This window comes from Salmo salar, unplaced genomic scaffold (assembly GCF_905237065.1).
Source record: "Salmo salar unplaced genomic scaffold, Ssal_v3.1, whole genome shotgun sequence".
Taxonomy (NCBI): domain Eukaryota; kingdom Metazoa; phylum Chordata; class Actinopteri; order Salmoniformes; family Salmonidae; genus Salmo; species Salmo salar.
In genome coordinates, this window is record NW_025548394.1 from 94802 (window position 1) to 117963 (window position 23162).

Sequence of the window (23162 nt, forward strand, 5' to 3'; positions counted from 1 at the left end):
CCCGTTCCCCAGACCTGAATCCAATTGAGCACATCTGGGACATCATGTCTCGCTCCATCCACCAACGCCACGTTGCACCACAGACTGTCCAGGAGTTGGCGGATGCTTTAGTCCAGGTCTGGGAGGAGATCCCTCAGGAGACCATCCGCCACCTCATCAGGAGCATGCCCAGGCGTTGTAGGGAGGTCATACAGGCACGTGGAGGCCACACACACTACTGAGCCTCATTTTGACTTGTTTTAAGGACATTACATCAAAGTTGGATCAGCCTGTAGTGTGGTTTTCCACTTTAATTTTGAGTGTGACTCCAAATCCAGACCTCCATGGGTTGATAAATTGGATTTCCATTGACTATTTGTGTGTGATTTTGTTGTCAGCACATTCAACTATGTAAAGAAAAAAGTATTTGATAAGATTATTTCATTCATTCAGATCTAGGACGTGTTATTTTAGTGTTCCCTTTATTTTTTTAAGCAGTATATGTTGTTCTGCCCCTGAACAAGGCAGTTAACCCACTGTTCCCTGGTAGGCAATCATTGTAAATAAGAATTTGTTCTGTTGGGGCTAGGGGGCAGTATTGAGAATTTAGAAAAAAATATGCGCCCATTTTTAACTGCCTCCTACACCAACTCAGAAGCTAGGATATGCATATTATTAACATATTTGGATAGAAAACACTCTGAATTTTCTAAAACTGTTTGAATGGTGTCTGTAAGTATAACAAAACTCATATGGCAGGCAAAAACCTGAGAAGAATACAAGCAGGAAATGAGAATTTTGTGGCTGTACTATTTTCGAGTCATTGCTAATAGATCACACAGTGACAAAGGATTCATTTTGCACTTCCTACGGCTTCCACTAGATGTCAACGATCTTTATAAAGTTGTTTGAAGCGTCTATGATGAACAGAGACTGGATGACAAGGAAGGGAAGTTGACGTCCCTGGGATGTCGTCACTTCATTATTGTGCGCACATGGGCGTTCATGTGAGGCAAGAAATTTTTCAAAACGTTTTTCAAGACACAGGAGAGGTCGGGTTGAAATATTACTGATGTTTCACGTTAAAAATGGCCCTAAAGATTGATGCTAAACAACGTTTGACATGTTTGAACGAACGTAAATAGATTTTTACTTTTCGTCGTGACTCCTCCCCCCCCCCCCTACATTTTGAGGAGCCTACTGAACGCGCTAACAACATGGAACAACTTGGAGTTATTTGGACATAAATTATGAACTTTGTCGAAAGAAACCACATTTGTTGTGGATCTGGGATTCCTGGAAGTTCCTTCTGATGAAGATAATCAAAGGTAAGGGATTATTTACAATAGTATTATTGATATTAGATGGTTCCAAGATGGTGCTAACCTGTATATCCTAGCCTATTGTTCTTAGCATAGCACCCCGTTTATTGCAAAGTGTGATTTCCCAGTAAAGTTATTTTGAAATCTGGCAATGCGGTAGCATTTATGAGATGTTAATCTATAATTCTTTGAATGACAATATTATAATTTACCAATGTTTTCGAATAGTAATTTTGTAAATTGTAACGCTGATTCACCGGAAGCATTTGAGGGAAAAAAAAAAATCTGAATTTCACCGCCACTGTAAAATGCTGTTTTTGGTTATAAATATGAACTTGATGGAACAAAAAATGCATGTATTGTATAACATAATGTCCTAGGAGTGTCATCTGATGAAGATTGTCAAAGGTTAGTGCATAATTTTAGGATCGGTAGGATAGTCAGTTTTACTAGGGTAAGTTTGGCGGAGTGACTGAAGGAGGCTTTGTTGCGAAATAGATAGCCGATTCATGATTTGATTTTGGAGATGTTTGCTATGAGTCTGGAAGGAGAGTTTGCAGTCTAGCCAGACACCTAGGAATTTGTAGTTGTCCACGTATTCTAGATCAGAACCGTCCAGAGTAGTGATGCTAGTCGGGCGGGCGGTTGCTGGCAGCAAACGGTTGAAAGCATGCATTTGGTTTTACTAGCGTTTAAGAGCAGTTGGAGGCCACAGAAGGAGTGTTGTATGGCATTGAAGCTCGTTTGGAGGTTAGTTAACCTCTTGGGGCTATGTGGGACGCAAGCGTGCCACCCGTGGTGCACCCTATCAACAACAGGTGCATATCAAGAGCGGCAAATTTGAAACCAATTAAATGTCAAAATTCAAATTTTTCAAACATACAACTATCTTACACCCTTTGAAAGATAAACATCTCCTTAATCTAACCACGTTGTCTGATTTCAAAAGGCTTTACGGCGAAAGCATAAAGTTAGATTATGTTAGGAGAGTACATTGACAATAGCTGTGTGTAATGTTTTGTCAATTCAAAGACCAAAACCAGAAAATCACCAAAACCAGAAAATCTGCTAAAATTATGCACTAACCTTTGACAATCTCCATCAGATGACACTCCTAGGACATTATGTTAGACAATACATGCATTTTTAGTTCTATCAAGTTCATATTTATATCCAAAAACAGCGTTTTACTATGGCGTTGATGTTCAGGAAATCGTTTCCCTCCAATAACCGGCAGTCAAGTCAGCACAACAAATTAAATAATTACTATTCGAAAACATTGGTAAAATATTATATTGTCATTCAAAGAATTATAGATTTACATCTCTTGAACGCAACCGGCTTGCCAGATTTAAAAATAACCTTACTGGGAAATCACACTTTGCAATAATCTGAGCACTGCGCCCAGAAAAATACGCATTGCGATACAGACTAACCGCCATGTTGGAGAGATCTAAAATCGAAAATACTATGTAAATAATCCATTACCTTTGATTCTCTTCATCAGATGTCACTTCCAGGTATCACAGGTCCATAACGAATGTAGTTTTGTTCAAAAAAGCTCATCATTTATGTCCAAAAATCTCCGTCTTGTTAGCAGATGATCTAAGCCAGCCGGACTTCTCGTCATGAACGAGGGGAAAAAATATATTTACGTTCGTTCAAACATGTCAAACGTTGTATAGCATAAATCATTAGGGCCTTTTTTAACCAGAACATGAATAATATTCAAGGTGGACGAATGCATACTCTTTTATAACGTATTGGAACGAGGGTACCCAACATGAACTCGCGCGCCAGGTGTCTAATGGGACATCATCGTTCCATGGCTCTTGTTCGGTCAGATCTCCCTCCAGAAGACTCAAAACACTTTGTAAAGGCTGGTGACATCTAGTGGAAGCAATAGGAAGTGCCAAAATATTCCTCAGCCCCTGTGTTTTTCAATGGGATAGGTTTAAAGTCAATACAACACATCAGGTATCCACTTCCTGTCAGAAAATGTCTCAGGGTTTTGCCTGCCAAATGAGTTCTGTTATACTCACAGACACCATTCAAACAGTTTTAGAAACTTTAGAGTGTTTTCTATCCATATATAATAAGTATATGCATATTCTAGTTACTGGGTAGGATTAGTAACCAGATTAAATCGGGTACATTTTTTTTATCCAGACGTGCAAATGCTGCCCCCTAGCCCTAACAGGTTAAGTATAGTCTGGCCCAGGAGTGTGAAGGTGAACGGAAAGGCTGGAGCAACGAACCGCCCTTGCTGTCTCTGCCTTGCCGGTTCCCCTCTTTCCACTGGGATTCTCTGCCTCTAACCCTATTACAGGGGCTGAGTCACTGACTTACTGGTGTTCTTCCATGCCGTCCATGGGAGGGGTGCGTCACTTGAGTGGGTTGAGTCACTGACGTGGTCTTCCTGTCTGGGTTGGCGCCCCCCCCTTGGGTTGTGCCATGGCGGAGATCTTTGTGGGCTTTACTCGGCCTTGTCTTCGGACGGTAAGTTGGTGGTTGTAGACATCCCTCTAGTGGTGTGGGGGCTGTGCTTTGGCAAAGTGGGTGGGGTTATATCCTGCCTGTTTGGCCCTGTCTGGGGGTGTCATCGGATGGGGCCACAGTGTCTTCTGATCCCTCCTGTCTCAGCCTCCAGTATTTATGCTGCAGTAGTTTATGTGTCGGGGGGCTAGGGTCAGTCTGTTACATCTGGAGTATTCTCTTGTCTTATCCGGTGTCCTGTGTGAATTTAAATATGCTCTCTCTAATTCTCTCTTTCTCTCTTTCTTTCTTTCTCTCGGAGGACCTGAGCCCTAGGACCATGCCTCAGGACTACCTGGCATGATGACTCCTTGCTGTCCCCAGTCCACCTGGCCATGCTGCTACTCCAGTTTCAACTGTTCTGCCTGCGGCTACGGAACCCTGACCTGTTCACCGGACGTGCTTGTTGCACCCTCGACAACTACTATGATTATTATTATTTGACCATGCTGGTCATTTATGAACATTTTAACATCTTGACCATGTTCTGTTATAATATCCACCCGGCACAGCCAGAAGAGGACTGGCCACCCCTCATAGCCTGGTTCCTCTCTAGGTTTCTTCCTAGGTTTTTGGCCTTTCTAGGGACATTTTTTCCTAGCCACCGTGCTTCTTTCACATGCATTGCTTGCTGTTTGGGGTTTTAGGCTGGGTTTCTGTACAGCACTTTAAGATTTCAGCTGATGTACGAAGGGCTATATAAATACATTTGATTTGATTTGATAGCGCCCGCATACTTGCTGCATAGAAATATTTCTCAAACCAGCACAGCCGTCACAAAAATCAAAAATAGCGATAAAATAAATCACTTACCTTTGAAGATCTTCCTCTGTTTGCAATCCCAAGGGTCCCAGCTACACAATAAATGGTTGTTTTGTTTGATAAAGTCCCTCTTTATATCCCAAAAACTCAGTTTGGTTGGCGCGTTTTGTTCAGTAATCCACCCGTTCAACATGCAGACAAAATAATCCAAAAAGTTACCAATAAACTTCATCCAAACAAGTCAAACAACGTTTCTAATCAATCCTCAGGTACCCTAATATGTAAATAAACAATAAAACTGTAAATCAAGCAAAGTGTTTTCTATCAAATACAACCAATTATATGCATATCCTAGCTTCTGGGTCTGAGTAACAGGCAGTTTCCTTTGGGCATGCCAGACTCTCCGAACTTCCGAACACTGCCCCCTAGCCCGAAGAAGTTAACAAATTGGCCCATAACTTCAACAAACAACATAGACCTAGGACTATAAATAATTTCATACTTCAGGTGAAACATGGAAACTAAAATGTCTTTCATGACATTTCATAACCTGATCACCAGATAATTTTGTGAATAATCCCACTAGGCTATTCTGTAATGTGTTGTCATTCTAAATGTCCTGAATAAAGGAAAATAGCTCTGTGTGTTGTACAGTAGCCTATCCATCAAGGAACAGTTCTCTACACATTATGAGCTAAGTATCTCTGTGTGCAAACAGACTAACGAGACGCTACTGTAAATCAGGCAGACAATAACACATTATAAACATCAATTTCTTAGGGATGTTGGATCCAACGTGGAGCACGGCATAACTGTCTTTACCAGAGTAATGAATGAAGAAGCACTTTGGTTGTTGTTGCATGTCGTGATGTTTGTCATGTGACTGTCATTCAGAAAATGATTTCCTGGATCAGCTGATGATAGTTGAACATGTGACTAACTAAACAGCTACAGTATTAAGAATTATGTGTAATTATTGAAGAACTGCGTTAATGACAGTATCCATTTGGGTGTTGTCAATAAAGTAAAGATGACTCTTGGTTAGAACCATTGGATTTAGCAAACTCTGAAATGATTTAGGATTTCTGTGCCCATGAAAACTATTTTCCCAGCGTACCATAAGGAGACACTAAATGTTACGTAATTAGAGAGCATTTCAGAGATCTGAATACAAAAAAACTGTCCGACAGCAAGATCCAGTATTTAAGTTAAAGTTCATCATTTGACAAGCGTAACGTTATGACTATAACTACTGTTCCCTGAAGGAGGGAAACTAGGTACAACATACTATTAAATCCACATGTTATGACTATAACTACTGTTCCCTGAAGGAGGGAAACTAGGTACAACATACTATTAAATCCACACGTTATGACTATAACTACTGTTCCCTGAAGGAGGGAAACTAGGTACAACATACTATTAAATCCACGCCTCGCTGGAAGCCCCGCCTTCTACAGGTGATGAGCGCGAGGCTCGGATTTCTTCCTTAAATTTAATACCGCTCTTCACCGACCCAGGAAGGGGTGGGGCCAAACAGGTGTTGTACCTCGTTTCCCTCCTTCAGGGAACAGTAATTATAGTCAAAGTTACATTTGGGGATGTCTGATAGTATTTCTGATTGTCTTAACACACCACCACTAATGAGTTGGCGTGTTTAAATTTTTGGGCTTTATGTAGGTCATTTTAAACTTAGCAATGGAAATAAAAATGTATATTTATAATTTTCATTTAAATAGAATGTAGATTAACCACAGAGAATGATGTTGAGATAAAGACAATTATAATTATTAATACTATTATAAATTAAATGAAACTGTTCCAGTAAAATGTGAATATGAAAATCATAACTAGCACCAGATCAGTAGAAATGATCAGAAATTGGCACCAAATGGAAAAGGTTGCTGACTGCTGGTGTAGCCTAATACCAGAAACTATAGGAGCATAACGACTGCTGGTGTAGTCTATTACCAGAAACTATAGGAGCATAACGACTGCTGGTGTAGTCTATTACCAGAAACTATAGGAGCATAACGACTGCTGGTGTAGCCTATTACCAGAAACTATAGGAGCATAACGACTGTAGTCTATTACCAGAAACTATAGGAGCATAACGACTGCTGGTGTAGTCTATTACCAGAAACTATAGGAGCATAACGACTGCTGGTGTAGTCTATTACCAGAAACTATAGGAGCATAACGACTGCTGGTGTAGTCTATTACCAGAAACTATAGGAGCATAACGACTGCTGGTGTAGTCTATTACCAGAAACTATAGGAGCATAACGACTGCTGGTGTAGCCTATTACCAGAAACTATAGGAGCATAACGACTGCTGGTGTAGCCTATTACCAGAAACTATAGGAGCATAACGACTGTAGTCTATTACCAGAAACTATAGGAGCATAACGACTGCAGGTGTAGTCTATTACCAGAAACTATAGGAGCATAACGACTGCTGGTGTAGTCTATTACCAGAAACTATAGGAGCATAACGACTGCTGGTGTAGTCTATTACCAGAAACTATAGGAGCATAACGACTGTAGTCTATTACCAGAAACTATAGGAGCATAACGACTGCTGGTGTAGCCTATTACCAGAAACTATAGGAGCATAACAACTGCTGGTGTAGCCTATTACCAGAAACTTTAGGAGCAGAACATCAGAATGTACGAAGGCCAGCAGCAGCGGGAGGAGTAGGCTAAGGAAGAGGTTTTTCTGATGGTTAGGCTCTTATTTCAGAGGGGTGTCATCAATAGCCCATAATGACAAAGTGAAAACAGGTAAAAAACAGAAATACCTTATTTACTGAAGCATTCAGACCCTTTGCTATGAGACTCGAAATTGCTTTCAGGTGCATCTTGTTTCCATTAATCATCCTTGAGATGTATCTACAACTTGTTTGGAGTCCACCTGTGGTAAATTCAATTGATTGGATATGATTTGGAAAGGCACACACCACTAACGAGATGGACAAGCCAGCACAGGTGTAACACATACTGACTAACGATGTGACACCAATCAGTGCGTCCTACGTGCTAACGAGCTAGCTTGTTATGGATAGGGGGCAGTATTTTCACGGCCGGATAAAAAACGTACCCGATTTAATCTGATTATTACTCCTGCCCAGAAACTAGAATATGCATATAATTATTAGCTTTGGATAGAAAACACTCCAAAGTTTCTAAAACTGTTTGAATGGTGTCTGTGAGTATAACAGAACTCATTTGGCAGGCCAAAACCTGAGAAGATTCCAAACAGGAAGCGCCCCCTCTGACTATTTCTTGGCCTTCTTGATCATCTCTATCCAAAACAGGGGATCTCTGGCATAACGTGACATTTTCTAACGCTCCCATAGGCTCTCAGAAGGCGCCAGAAATTTGAATGATGACTTTGCAGGCCATGGCTGAAAAACAGTAGCGCATTTGGATAGTGGTCGATCTGAAAACAATGAGACTGGGGCGCGTGCACGAGCCGACACCATGTTTTTATTTTTTCGTCTTTGAACGAAAACAGGGTTTCCCAGTCGGAATATTATCGCTTTTTTACGAGAAAAAAATCGCATAAAAATTGATTTTAAACAGTGTTTGACATGCTTTGAAGTACGGTAATGGAATATTTTGAATTTTTTTGTCACGAAACACGCCGGGCGCGTCACCCTTCTTTACCCTTCGGATAGTGTCTTGAACGCACAAACAAAACGCCGCTATTTGGATATAACTATGGATTATTTGGAACCAAACCAACATTTGTTATTGAAGTAGAAGTCCCGGGAGTGCATTCTGACGAAGAACAGCAAAGGTAATCCAATTTTTCTTATAGTAAATCTGAGTTTGGTTAGTACCAAACTTGGTGGCTGTCAAAATAGCTAGCCATGATGGCCGGGCTATCTACTCAGAATATTGCAAAATGTGCTTTCACCGAAAAGCTATTTTAAAGTCGGACACCGCGATTGCATAAAGGAGTTCTGTATCTATAATTCTTAAAATAATTGTTATGTTTTTTGTGAACGTTTATCGTGAGTAATTTAGTAAATTCACCGGAAGTGTTCGGTGGGAATGCTAGTTCTGAACGTCACATGCTAATGTAAAAAGCTGGTTTTTGATATAAATATGAACTTGATTGAACAAAACATGCATGTATTGTATAACATAATGTCCTAGGAGTGTCATCTGATGAAGATCATCAAAGGTTAGTGCTGCATTTAGCTGTGGTTTTGGTTTTTGTGACATTATATGCTAGCTTGAAAAATGGGTGTCTGATTATTTCTGGCTGGGTACTCTGCTGACATAATCTAATGTTTTGCTTTCGTTGTAAAGCCTTTTTGAAATCTGACAGTGTAGTTAGATAAAGGAGAGTCTTGTCTTTAAAATGCTGTAAAATAGTCATATGTTTGAAAAATGGAAGTTTTCGGATTTTTGAGGACTTTGTATTTCGCGCCATGCCCATCATTGGATATTGGAGCAGGTGTTCCGCTAGCGGAACGTCTAGATGTAAGAGGCTAGACGTGCTAACGAGCTAGACGTGCTAACGAGCTAGACGTGCAAAAATCCAAACCTCAAAACATAAATGGAAAAACCAAAGACTGTAACACCTTAAGAGAATGCTTACCACCAACAGAAAACAACTTCCATTTCATATTAAAATCAACTAAAATGCTTCACCTCCTGTCAACAATTAAAAACAAGAAAAACACACTTATTTCTAAATAATAATATACAATTGAAATATTTTTTTCTCCTTTTTCTTTCTATAGAATCCTAAAACTCACTAGCTTCTAGAACTCTCGTCTTCCTAAAACTCACTAGCTTCTAGAACTCTCGTCTTCCTAAAACTCACTAGCTTCTAGAACTCTCGTCTTCCTAAAACTCACTAGCTTCTAGAACTCTCGTCCCCTTGGAACGAGCCCAAACAAAACTCATCTCCAATACGGAAAAACGTGCAGTCATAATAAGATCCATGGCAACGGACTGGCTAAACGCAAAACACAAAACTTTTTGACTACCCAACCTTGAGACAGTTACAAACCAAATTGTCCTCGTCATGGACACAACAATCAAAAACACTGTTGTTTTGACAAGTAGCAATAAATCAATGATATCGATTAGGCGGGAAATCAGGTTGTACGTGCTGTTGAAACTAGCATAACTAAAAAAACACATGGAAATGGGAGATATATTTTACCTCACTGGTTAGAGGACAACCTGCAGAAGACAGTCAGCTACATTTTGGACTGATACATTTAAATTTAGGGGTCGCTAAACAAAGGAACACAACACTTATTTGTCATAACTCATCGATATCATGTTCAAATCAATTGCGCGAGAGGAGGGAGATGAGGTTGCACGTCCTGTTAAAACTAACAGCTCAAAAACCACACGGAATCTGGGAATAATGTGTACATCCCTGGTTAGAGAACAACTTGTAGAAAACAGCCTGTTGCATTTTGATTCCAGTGGGTCACCAACATGGTAAGTGTAACACAACTCTTTTTTTGTTAATCACTTTTTGTTAAATCACATAAATAGTAACTCTTCCATTTCAGAGCCTGGATTTTCCCCCTGAGGCTAATATCCATATCATGTTGAAATCAATAGAACAGGGGACAAACGTTTAGGGTTCTACATTGTGACATCACTAAAATACTCCTACTACAATGTTAAAACATTCTACATTGTGACATTAATTCATTGATATCATGAAACAACTCCTTCATGTATGTATTTTCTGATATTTGATCAGAAGTCTTTTATCAGATTATCTCTGGTCACAGCTATAAGATTTCTCTCCTGTGTGTGTTCTCTTGTGTACTGTCAGACCGCTAGATGAAACAAAACTCTTCCCACATTGACCACAGATATAAGGTTTCTCTCCTGTGTGTATTCTCTGGTGTGAAGTCAGAGAGCCAGATGTAGTAAAACTCTTCCCACATTGATTACAGCTATAAGGTTTCTCTCCTGTGTGTGTTCTCTGGTGTAGTGTCAGAGTTCTAGATGCAGCAAAATTCATCCCACATTGACCACAGCTATAAGATTTTTCTCCTGTGTGTATTCTCTGGTGCACTATCAGCGCTCCAGATCGACCAAAACTCTTCCCACATTGATCACAGCTATAAGATTTCTCTCCTGTGTGTATTCTCTGGTGTTGAGTCAGAGTGCTAGATGCAGTAAACCTCTTCCCACATTGACCACAGCTATAAGGTTTCTCTCCTGTGTGTGTTCTCTGGTGTAGAGTCAGAGCTTTAGATGTAGCAAAACCTGTTCCACATTGACCACAGCTATAAGGTTTCTCTCCTGTGTGTGTTCTCTGGTGTGATACCAGATGGCAAGATCGACCAAAACTCTTCCCACATTGACCACAGCTATAAGGTTTCTCTCCTGTGTGTATTCTCTGGTGTAGAGTCAGAGCGCTAGATGTAGCAAAACTCGTCCCACATTGACCACAGCTATAAGGTTTCTCTCCTGTGTGTGTTCTCTGGTGTGATACCAGCTGGCCAGATTGACCAAAACTCTTCCCACATTGACCACAGCTATAAGGTTTCTGTCCTGTGTGTATTCTCTTGTGTTGAGTCAGATGGCTAGATCGACCAAAACTCTTCCCACATTCAACACAGCAATAAGGTTTCTCTCCTGTGTGTGTTCTCTGATGCATTTTAATGCCTGATGAGGTGAATCTCTTCCCACAGTCAGAGCAGCAGTGAGTTCTCTTCCCTGTGGGTCTCTGCAGGTGTTTCTTGAGGTGTTCTAATGTGGAGAGACTCTTCTCTGCCTCTTCAGCATCATGAGGTTGTTGAGGCTCCCCAGAGGATCCACGATAGTCCCATATCTCTCCTGTGTGAACAACAAAGTCAGACAGATGATATAAAGGCCCACAACAGCGGTAATCCACTGTAAAAGGTGATGCCAACAGCGGAGCCATGGTGTACAACAACTGACGTCTGTAATGAATGTTACAATTATTTAATTTCTTAAAATGAGCAAGAATAGTCATATTTAGTCTTGTTTTCACATTAGTAGTAAAACTGATGATTGTAGGCTAGAAATCAATTATTAAAGTTGTTGAAATCCTAAGCAGTGTGCCAGACGACTTTTGGTCTCCAATACAGGCCCCTTTCTGTGTTTGCTAAAATTGCGGCACGAGGGCAAAGCACACACAATTTGGTTGCAGAAACTCCTCCCTTCTAATGAGGAAACCACTAGTTATGGATGTAGTATATCTGGTAATGAGGAAACCACTAGTTATGGATGTAGTATATCTGCTAATGAGGAAACCACTAGTTATGGATGTAGTATATCTGGTAATGAGGAAACCACTAGTTATGGATGTAGTATATCTGGTAATTAGGAAGCCACTAGTTATGGATGTAGTATATCTGCTAATGAGGAAACCGCTAGTTATGGATGTAGTATATCTGGTAATGAGGAAACCACTAGTTATGGATGTAGTATATCTGGTAATGAGGAAACCACTAGTTATGGATGTAGTATATCTGGTAATGAGGAAACCACTAGTTATGGATGTAGTATATCTGCTAATGAGGAAACCACTAGTTATGGATGTAGTATATCTGGTAATGAGGAAACCACTAGTTATGGATGTAGTATATCTGGTAATGAGGAAACCACTAGTTATGGATGTAGTATATCTGGTAATTAGGAAGCCACTAGTTATGGATGTAGTATATCTGCTAATGAGGAAACCGCTAGTTATGGATGTAGTATATCTGGTAATGAGGAAACCACTAGTTATGGATGTAGTATATCTGGTAATGAGGAAACCACTAGTTATGGATGTAGTATATCTGGTAATGAGGAAACCACTAGTTATGGATGTAGTATATCTGCTAATGAGGAAACCACTAGTTATGGATGTAGTATATCTGGTAATGAGGAAACCACTAGTTATGGATGTAGTATATCTGGTAATGAGGAAACCACTAGTTATGGATGTAGTATATCTGGTAATGAGGAAACCACTAGTTATGGATGTAGTATATCTGGTAATGAGGAAACCACTAGTTATGGATGTAGTATATTTGGTAATGAGGAAACCACTAGTTATGGATGTAGTATATCTGGTAATGATGAAACCACTAGTTATGGATGTAGTATATCTGGTAATGAGGAAACCACTGGTTATGGATGTAGTATATTTGGTAATGAGGAAACTACTAGTTATGGATGTAGTATATTTGGTAACGAGGAAACTACTAGTTATGGATGTAGTATATTTGGTAACGAGGAAACCACTAGTTATGGATGTAGTATATCTGGTAATGAGGAAACCACTAGTTATGGATGTAGTATATCTGGTAATGAGGAAACCACTAGTTATGGATGTAGTATATCTGGTAATGAGGAAACCGCTAGTTATGGATGTAGTATATTTGGTCATGAGGAAACCACTAGTTATGGACGTAGTATATCTGGTAATGAGGAAACCCCTAGTTATGGATGTAGTATATCTGCCAGGAGAAAAAAATGGTGAGCAAAGATTTTAGTTTTTCACGATGTATTCTGAATATTACAGCACAAGATCAGGAGTGCTACTCAAGGAAACTCACATTAAGCTCTGTGTCTATTCACTAATTCACCACCATGGGGGAAATCTCAGGGGAGTTCTCATAGGCTGACTGCAAAAATAGCCTCCATTTCTAGGTTGATTATGAGTGCATTTCACACTACTATTAGATTATAACTGTAAGGATCGTTTGAATCTCCAACTTAACTTTGTGATATAAACCAACTGCTTTATACTTAAACACTTCAACCAGTAAAATGCTCTTTGGCAAGTTTAGCTTTGCCATCAGCCTGACAATGAGGGTTTGTACGCTAAGTGTTTAACTTCTTACGGATCAGTGTTCTGCTAGCGTTCCACTTAGACAACATCCGGTAAATTGCAGAGCGTGAAATTCAAAATACAAAAATCGTAATATTAAACATTCATGAAAATACAAGTGTCATACATGATTCTTTAGTTTAGAATCTTGGTAATCGAACCGCATTGTCCGATTTACAATAGGCTTTACGGTGAAAGCATAGCATTTTATTATCTGAGGACAAAGCTAACCTACAAAGCATTACATGGGCTTCCTCCTACCTATCTTTCCGATTTGGTCCTGCCGTACATACCTACACGTACGCTACGGTCACAAGACGCAGGCATCCTAATTGTCCCTAGAATTTCTAAGCAAACAGCTGGAGGCAGGGCTTTCTCCTATAGAGCTCCATTTTTATGGAATGGTCTGCCTACCCATGTGAGAGACGCAGACTCAGTCTCAACCTTTAAGTCTTTACTGAAGACTTATCTCTTCAGTAGGTCCTATGATTAAGTATAGTCTGGCCCAGGAGTGTGAAGGTGAACGGAAAGGCTGGAGCAACGAACCGCCCTTGCTGTCTCTGCCTTGCCGGTTCCCCTCTTTCCACTGGGATTCTCTGCCTCTAACCCTATTACAGGGGCTGAGTCACTGACTTACTGGTGTTCTTCCATGCCGTCCATGGGAGGGGTGCGTCACTTGAGTGGGTTGAGTCACTGACGTGGTCTTCCTGTCTGGGTTGGCGCCCCCCTTGGGTTGTGCCATGGCGGAGATCTTTGTGGGCTTTACTCGGCCTTGTCTTCGGACGGTAAGTTGGTGGTTGTAGACATCCCTCTAGTGGTGTGGGGGCTGTGCTTTGGCAAAGTGGGTGGGGTTATATCCTGCCTGTTTGGCCCTGTCTGGGGGTGTCATCGGATGGGGCCACAGTGTCTTCTGATCCCTCCTGTCTCAGCCTCCAGTATTTATGCTGCAGTAGTTTATGTGTCGGGGGCTAGGGTCAGTCTGTTACATCTGGAGTATTCTCTTGTCTTATCCGGTGTCCTGTGTGAATTTAAATATGCTCTCTCTAATTCTCTCTTTCTCTCGGAGGACCTGAGCCCTAGGACCATGCCTCAGGACTACCTGGTATGATGACTCCTTGCTGTCCCCAGTCCACCTGGCCGTGCTGCTGCTCCAGTTTCAACTGTTCTGCCTGCGGCTATGGAGCCCTGACCTGTTCACCGGACGTGCTTGTTGCACCCTCGACAACTACTATGATTATTATTATTTGACCATGCTGGTCATTTATGAACATTTTAACATCTTGACCATGTTCTGTTATAATATCCACCCGGCACAGCCAGAAGAGGACTGGCCACCCCTCATAGCCTGGTTCCTCTCTAGGTTTCTTCCTAGGTTTTTGGCCTTTCTAGGGAGTTTTTCCTAGCCACCGTGCTTCTTTCACATGCATTGCTTACTGTTTGGGGTTTTAGGCTGGGTTTCTGTACAGCACTTTAAGATTTCAGCTGATGTACGAAGGGCTATATAAATACATTTGATTTGATTTGATAGCGCCCGCATACTTGCTGCATAGAAATATTTCTCAAACCAGCACAGCCGTCACAAAAATCAAAAATAGCGATAAAATAAATCACTTACCTTTGAAGATCTTCCTCTGTTTGCAATCCCAAGGGTCCCAGCTACACAACAAATGGTTGTTTTGTTTGATAAAGTCCCTCTTTATATCCCAAAAACTCAGTTTGGTTGGCGCGTTTTGTTCAGTAATCCACCCGTTCAACATGCAGACAAAATAATCCAAAAAGTTACCAATAAACTTCATCCAAACAAGTCAAACAACGTTTCTAATCAATCCTCAGGTACCCTAATATGTAAATAAACAATAAAACTGTAAATCAAGCAAAGTGTTTTCTATCAAATACAACCAATTATATGCATATCCTAGCTTCTGGGTCTGAGTAACAGGCAGTTTCCTTTGGGCATGCCAGACTCTCCGAACTTCCGAACACTGCCCCCTAGCCCGAAGAAGTTAACAAATTGGCCCATAACTTCAACAAACAATAACATAGACATACTGCAGGACCCATAACTTCACCTAACAACATAGACCTACTGTAGGACCCATAACTTCACCTAACAACAACATAGACCTAGGACTATAAATAATTTCATACTTCAGGTGAAACATGGAAACTAAAATGTCTTTCATGACATTTCATAACCTGATCACCAGATAATTTTGTGAATAATCCCACTAGGCTATTCTGTAATGTGTTGTCATTCTAAATGTCCTGAATAAAGGAAAATAGCTCTGTGTGTTGTACAGTAGCCTATCCATCAAGGAACAGTTCTCTACACATTATGAGCTAAGTATCTCTGTGTGCAAACAGACTAACGAGACGCTACTGTAAATCAGGCAGACAATAACACATTATAAACATCAATTTCTTAGGGATGTTGGATCCAACGTGGAGCACGGCATAACTGTCTTTACCAGAGTAATGAATGAAGAAGCACTTTGGTTGTTGTTGCATGTCGTGATGTTTGTCATGTGACTGTCATTCAGAAAATGATTTCCTGGATCAGCTGATGATAGTTGAACATGTGACTAACTAAACAGCTACAGTATTAAGAATTATGTGTAATTATTGAAGAACTGCGTTAATGACAGTATCCATTTGGGTGTTGTCAATAAAGTAAAGATGACTCTTGGTTAGAACCATTGGATTTAGCAAACTCTGAAATGATTTAGGATTTCTGTGCCCATGAAAACTATTTTCCCAGCGTACCATAAGGAGACACTAAATGTTACGTAATTAGAGAGCATTTCAGAGATCTGAATACAAAAAAACTGTCCGACAGCAAGATCCAGTATTTAAGTTAAAGTTCATCATTTGACAAGCGTAACGTTATGACTATAACTACTGTTCCCTGAAGGAGGGAAACTAGGTACAACATACTATTAAATCCACACGTTATGACTATAACTACTGTTCCCTGAAGGAGGGAAACTAGGTACAACATACTATTAAATCCACATGTTATGACTATAACTACTGTTCCCTGAAGGAGGGAAACTAGGTACAACATACTATTAAATCCACGCCTCGCTGGAAGCCCCGCCTTCTACAGGTGATGAGCGCGAGGCTCGGATTTCTTCCTTAAATTTAATACCGCTCTTCACCGACCCAGGAAGGGGTGGGGCCAAACAGGTGTTGTACCTCGTTTCCCTCCTTCAGGGAACAGTAATTATAGTCAAAGTTACATTTGGGGATGTCTGATAGTATTTCTGATTGTCTTAACAGACCACCACTAATGAGTTGGCGTGTTTAAATTTTTGGGCTTTATGTAGGTCATTTTAAACTTAGCAATGGAAATAAAAATGTATATTTATAATTTTCATTTAAATAGAATGTAGATTAACCACAGAGAATGATGTTGAGATAAAGACAATTATAATTATTAATACTATTATAAATTAAATGAAACTGTTCCAGTAAAATGTGAATATGAAAATCATAACTAGCACCAGATCAGTAGAAATGATCAGAAATTGGCACCAAATGGAAAAGGTTGCTGACTGCTGGTGTAGCCTAATACCAGAAACTATAGGAGCATAACGACTGCTGGTGTAGTCTATTACCAGAAACTATAGGAGCATAACGACTGCTGGTGTAGTCTATTACCAGAAACTATAGGAGCATAACGACTGCTGGTGTAGCCTATTACCAGAAACTATAGGAGCATAACGACTGCTGGTGTAGCCTATTACCAGAAACTATAGGAGCATAACGACTGCTGGTGTAGTCTATTACCAGAAACTATAGGAGCATAACGACTGCTGGTGTAGCCTATTACCAGAAACTATAGGAGCAGAACATCAGAATGTACGAAGGCCAGCAGCAGCAGGAGGAGTAGGCTAAGGAAGAGGTTTTTCTGATGGTTAGGCTATCTTGTTTCAGAGGGGTGTCATCAATAGCCCATAATGACAAAGTGAAAACAGGTAAAAAACAGAAATACCTTATTTACTGAAGTATTCAGACCCTTTGCTATGAGACTCGAAATTGCTTTCAGGTGCATCTTGTTTCCATTAATCATCCTTGAGATGTATCTACAAGTTGTTCGGAGTCCACCTGTGGTAAATTCAATTGATTGGATATGATTTGGAAGGCACACACCTGTCTATATAACGTCCCAGAGTTGACAGTGCATGTCAGAGCAAAAACCAAGCCATGAGGTCGAAGGAACTGTCCGTAGAGCTCCAGGACAAGCTTGTGTCGAGGCACAGATCTGGGGAACGGTACCAAAAACAAATTCTGCAGCATTGAAGGTCCCCAAGAACACAGTGACCTCCATCATTCTTAAATGGAATACTCTTCCTAGAGCTGGTCACCCGGCCAAACTGAGCGATTGGAGGAGGAGGGCCTTGGTCAAGGAGGTGACCACAAACCTGATGGTCACTCTGACAGAGCTCCAGAGTTCCTCTGTGGAGATGGGAGAACCTTCCAGAAGGACAACCATATCTGCAGCACTCCAACAATCAGACTTTTTATGGTAGAGGCCAGACAGAAGCCACTCCTCAGTATAAAGCATATGACAGCCCTCTTGGAGTTTGACAAAAGGCACCTTAAGGGATGTTTTTCAGCAGCAGGGACTGGGAGACTAGTCCGGAAAGTATTATGTGAAATTATTTTGATGTGATATTTAAGTATTGTGTGAAATTATTTTGATGTGATATGAAAGTACAGCAATTTATGTTTCTAGAAGCGTATTGCAATTGAGAATCGATTCACATTTAGATGGAATATTTGGCTATTTTACCTGAACAGAGCCAGTCTACCTCTGAAAATAACATACAGTCCTTGGACCTTGAGGAGTAACGGGGGCAGCAATCAGCAGTAGAAACAATAATAAAGCGTACTCCCTGCCCGTTTCGGTAAAAAGCTGAGGGATGGGGCTGGAGAAATGCAACCATCCATGATATCAACATTCTAGTTTTAACCATGTTTTGAGGATATACAGTGTTTGTTTATATTTACTGACAAACATTGGAGTAAAAGAAGCTTATATTTTGGGTTCTGATGGGGTACAACAGTTGAACTAAGCTCATGAGGCATTTATAAGTGAATTCTTCAAGAAACAGATGGGTACATATCATTAATGTATAAGTCCCTAAATGGATGTAACAACTGCTGATTGCCCCTTTAAGAGAACATCTTGGGCTAATCTAATAGGAGATATTGAGGACTACAGTATTTCAGGCATTGTCATTGGATGCATTTGATCAATTGTTAACGTTTTGTTGATGGTCCAGTCTTGATGTTCTACACGTTACAGTGAAGCTTCAGCCATTCCTACAGAACAACATTAAAGTGTAGAACCCCTTTACTGCATATTGGTTCAACGACTGCAGAGACGGTACTTACTGGTGTTAAACAGATCTCCAACCTCCTCTTCTTCCTCCAATGTGACAGTCATCTCCCCCTCCTCCTCTTTCACTCCAAAAACTGCCTCCTCTTTCTCTTCCTCCTCTTCTTTTACTGTAACATCCTCCTCCTCTTTCACTCTGAACGCGTCTTCCTCTTCTTTCACTGAAACGTCTTTCTCTTCTTCTTTCACGGTAACAGCCTCATCCTCTACTTCTTGTTTTACTGTAGGAGGAGAGTAGCTTCGTGAACTCATGGTCAGTATGTTAGCTAGCTGGCATTAGCGACTAGCCTAGTTCTAAGCTAACTTAGCAAACCAGCTAGCTGACAAACAACGTAAATGTATAATTAAATGGACCAACAAGTACATACGACAGAAGTGTGTTTAATACACAGCGACTAATATACATCAAAACAGTGTAAAGAGCGTGAATGTTGTAGCTATGTTTGCTAGAAAGCTACCGAGGTGTCTGACTAGCTGTTGTTGTTGAAGGAGCGTCCCGTCCACTAGATTATACGTCACACTGGCAGCATCGCCTGAACCTAAAAGACGCACATCGCCATCTGCTGACTGGAGGGGGCAACGCAGTTGAGGAACCAAACGTTTATTTTTCATTTATTTCAGAAAAGTTTAAGATTATATTAACCTCTCTAGATATTTACAACACATGGACACTTACCGAGGCTGAATCAAAGGTACTGAAAACATACTACGATCGTTTTGAAGCATATGTTGTGCCGAAGACTAATACAATTTTCGCTAGGTACAAATTCCATGAGAAAGTACAGGGAGCTAGCGAGTCTTTTGAACAGTTTGTGACTGAGCTGCGTCTGCTTGTGAAAGACTGTGATTATGCAAACAAGGATGAGATGGTCAGGGACCGTATTGTATTTGGAATACACTCACCGCGAGTGAGAGAGAAACTTTTGAATGTTGGGTCTGAGCTAACGCTGGACAAAGCTATCGACATAGCCAGATCTCATCGCACAGGCTCAGATGAAAAGCATTTCGCGCCGCAGCACGAGCGCATCACGTGAACAAGCAGTGCACGCAGTCAGGCAGACGTCAAAGCACACCTCCGGTGCCCGGAGAGAGCGTTTCAGAACGGAGAGACATGACTCCAAAACAGAGCGACACAGACTCAAAACATGTGGATATTGTGGATACAAAGTGCATGGCGAACAAGGAAATTGCCCAGCTAAAGGCAAACAGTGTACTAAATGTGGTAAATGGAATCACTTTGCAAAAGTGTGCAGAGCTTACCGTGGAAAAACAGTACACACAGTGAGTGAAGATGAAATGTCAATCAAAGAGTCAAATGATGATGAACTGTTTATTGATTCAGTGACACAGAAAAGTCACATATCAGAGACAGAGCAAGCCTTTGCTGACATTGAGATAGGAACACAAGGCACAAAGCTAAAGTTCAAACTAGACACTGGTGCACAAGTAAACATTATTCCTCTGAATAAGTACCGCAGCTTGACATGGCCTACAGCCCACCATGCGCAGACTGACTGGTTATGGTGGTGAACAGCTCCCAGTAAAAGGCACATGCACTTTCAAATGCAAATACAAGGAAAGTGACATGATGTTGGACTTTTACGTTGTTGACACTAGAGCACCTGCAGTGCTAGGTCTTAAAGCATGTTTAGACATGGACCTCATCAAGCTAGTTTTATCAGTAACAGCACCAGTAGAGACAGGAAATGTACTGGAGCAGTTTGCTGATGTCTTTACAGGAATAGGATTTTTCCCAGGAGAATGTACCATTCACCTTGACCCAGAAGCAACCCCTGTGGTCTACCCCCAGAGAAAGATTCCCCTTGCTCTCCGTGCCCGTCTGAAGAAAGAGTTGGAGAGCATGGAGCAATCTGACATAGTCACCAAGGTTACAGAACCGACTGACTGGGTAAACGTGTTAGTGGTGGTGGAGAAACCACGCACAGGCAAGCTCCGAGTATGCCTCGACCCAAGAGACTTGAACAAGGCTATCAAACGGCCCCATTACCCTTTACCGACGCTAGATGGTATCACGCACAAGCTAGCGGGAGCACGCTACTTCAGTGTCATGGACGCTAGATCAGGCTACTGGGCTATCAAGCTCACAGAAGAGTCATCTAAGCTCACAACATTCAACACACTGATGAGATGAACTGTTCCCCTGAAAGAGAACGTGATGGACTAAACACACACACAGCACAACATACACCACACTTACCTGCAACACCACAAGAGCTGTTGACTGACACAGAAGCATGCTCAACATCATATCGCACAAGGTCAGGAAGAGAGGTCAAGCCCAGAGCTGTCCTCGACCTGTGAAATGTCAAAGGGTGTAGGCGGATCGCTGCCCTAAAAGCGTTCCAGACTGTAAACTTGTTATTGAAAGTTCACTTGACATGCTTTGGTATTGTATTTGTTTCAAATGTTAAGATGTAATTTCTACAGCGAAGCTGAGTTGCTGAGAATCCCTTGTTTGAAAAGTAACAGTATGTTGGATCATTGTTTCAGAGTCTATGTTGATTCAGTTGGTGTATTATGCAATATAAATGGTTACTTACCTTGAGTTCAAACTACAGAGCATGTATCCAAAAGAAAAGCTTAGAATATGTAAAACATTTGTATTTTGTTTAAAAGAAGGGGGATGTAATATTCATATGTGAATACATACTGAATTATAATTGGATGCATTTTACCGCCGTATCATACTGTGCGGTGATTGGTTAAGACCACCCAGACGGTTAGGTCATGTTCAGTTGATCGTGGTTGGAGATAGGCTAACATGTAGTTGTAACTAGTTAATAAAGAGTTATGTTAAGAAACATCCTGTGGTTCTGCGTTTTATTATTTTGTACAAAGCGTACAAAACAAGACAATATGTATTATCAACTCTATGCTACCGAGTTTGTATGCCAGTGTAACGGTGTAATGAAGTTACATTTAAAAAATGTATTTAACCATTATTTAACCAGGCAAGCCAGCTAAGAACAAATTATTATTTACAATGACCGACCTACCCCTGCCAAACCCTAACCCAGACGATGCTGGGCTACTGTGCGTTGCCCTATGGGACTCCCTATCCCGGCCTGTTATGATACAGCCTAGTTTTGAACCAGGGTCTGTGGTGACGCCTCTAGCACTGAGATGCAGTACCTTAAATCTCTGTTCGTGTGTTTACATTACAGTCAGTGATAAAGGATGTGATTCTGGGTAACCCAATGTGATTCTGGGTAACCCACAGCAGATTTCTGGAGAATTTGGAAATTGAGTGGTCCTGGGATAGAAATGTATAAAGTTGACATTACATCATAAAATCCACCTTTTACATCATAAATTAGCAATTTATGTTTTAGTAACTTCTGTTGTTGGTTTGGCCTCTCTTTATATGTTATTTGCCGAATCTCAGTTTTCCATGTGGGTTTTATGCTAAAGTTCCCTCTTTCAAGTTGGTAGCAAACTGGAAAATGCATCTTCTTTAGGAGTGCTATTAATATCCTGATCATTCATCCACACTGCATCTTCTTTAGGAGTGCTATTTATATCCTGATCATTCATCCACACTGCATCTTCTTTAGGAGTGCTATTTATATCCTGATCATTCATCCACACTGCATCTTCTTTAGGAGTGCTATTTATATCCTGATCATTCATCCACACTGCATCTTCTTTAGGAGTGCTATTTATATCCTGATCATTCATCCACACTGCATCATCTTTAGGAGTGCTATTTATATCCTGATCATTCATCCACACTGCATCTTCTTTAGGAGTGCTATTAATATCCTGATCATTCATCCTCACTGCATCTTCTATAGGAGTGCTATTTATATCCTGATCATTCATCCACACTGCATCTTCTTTAGGAGTGCTATTTATATCCTGCGCTGATCATTCATCCACACTGCATCTTCTTTAGGAGTGCTATTTATATCCTGATCATTCATCCTCACTGCATCTTCTATAGGAGTGCTATTTATATCCTGATCATTCATCCTCACTGCATCTTCTATAGGAGTGCTATTTATATCCTGATCATTCATCCATACTGCATCATCTATAGGAGTGCTATTTATATCCTGATCATTCATCCTCACTGCATCTTCTATAGGAGTGCTATTTATATCCTGATCATTCATCCACACTGCATCTTCTTTAGGAGTGCTATTTATATCCTGATCATTCATCCTCACTGCATCTTCTTTAGGAGTGCTATTTATATCCTGTCGACTACTGATCATTCATCCTCACTGCATCTTCTTTAGGAGTGCTATTTATATCCTGTCACTACTGATCATTCATCCACACTGCATCTTCTTTAGGA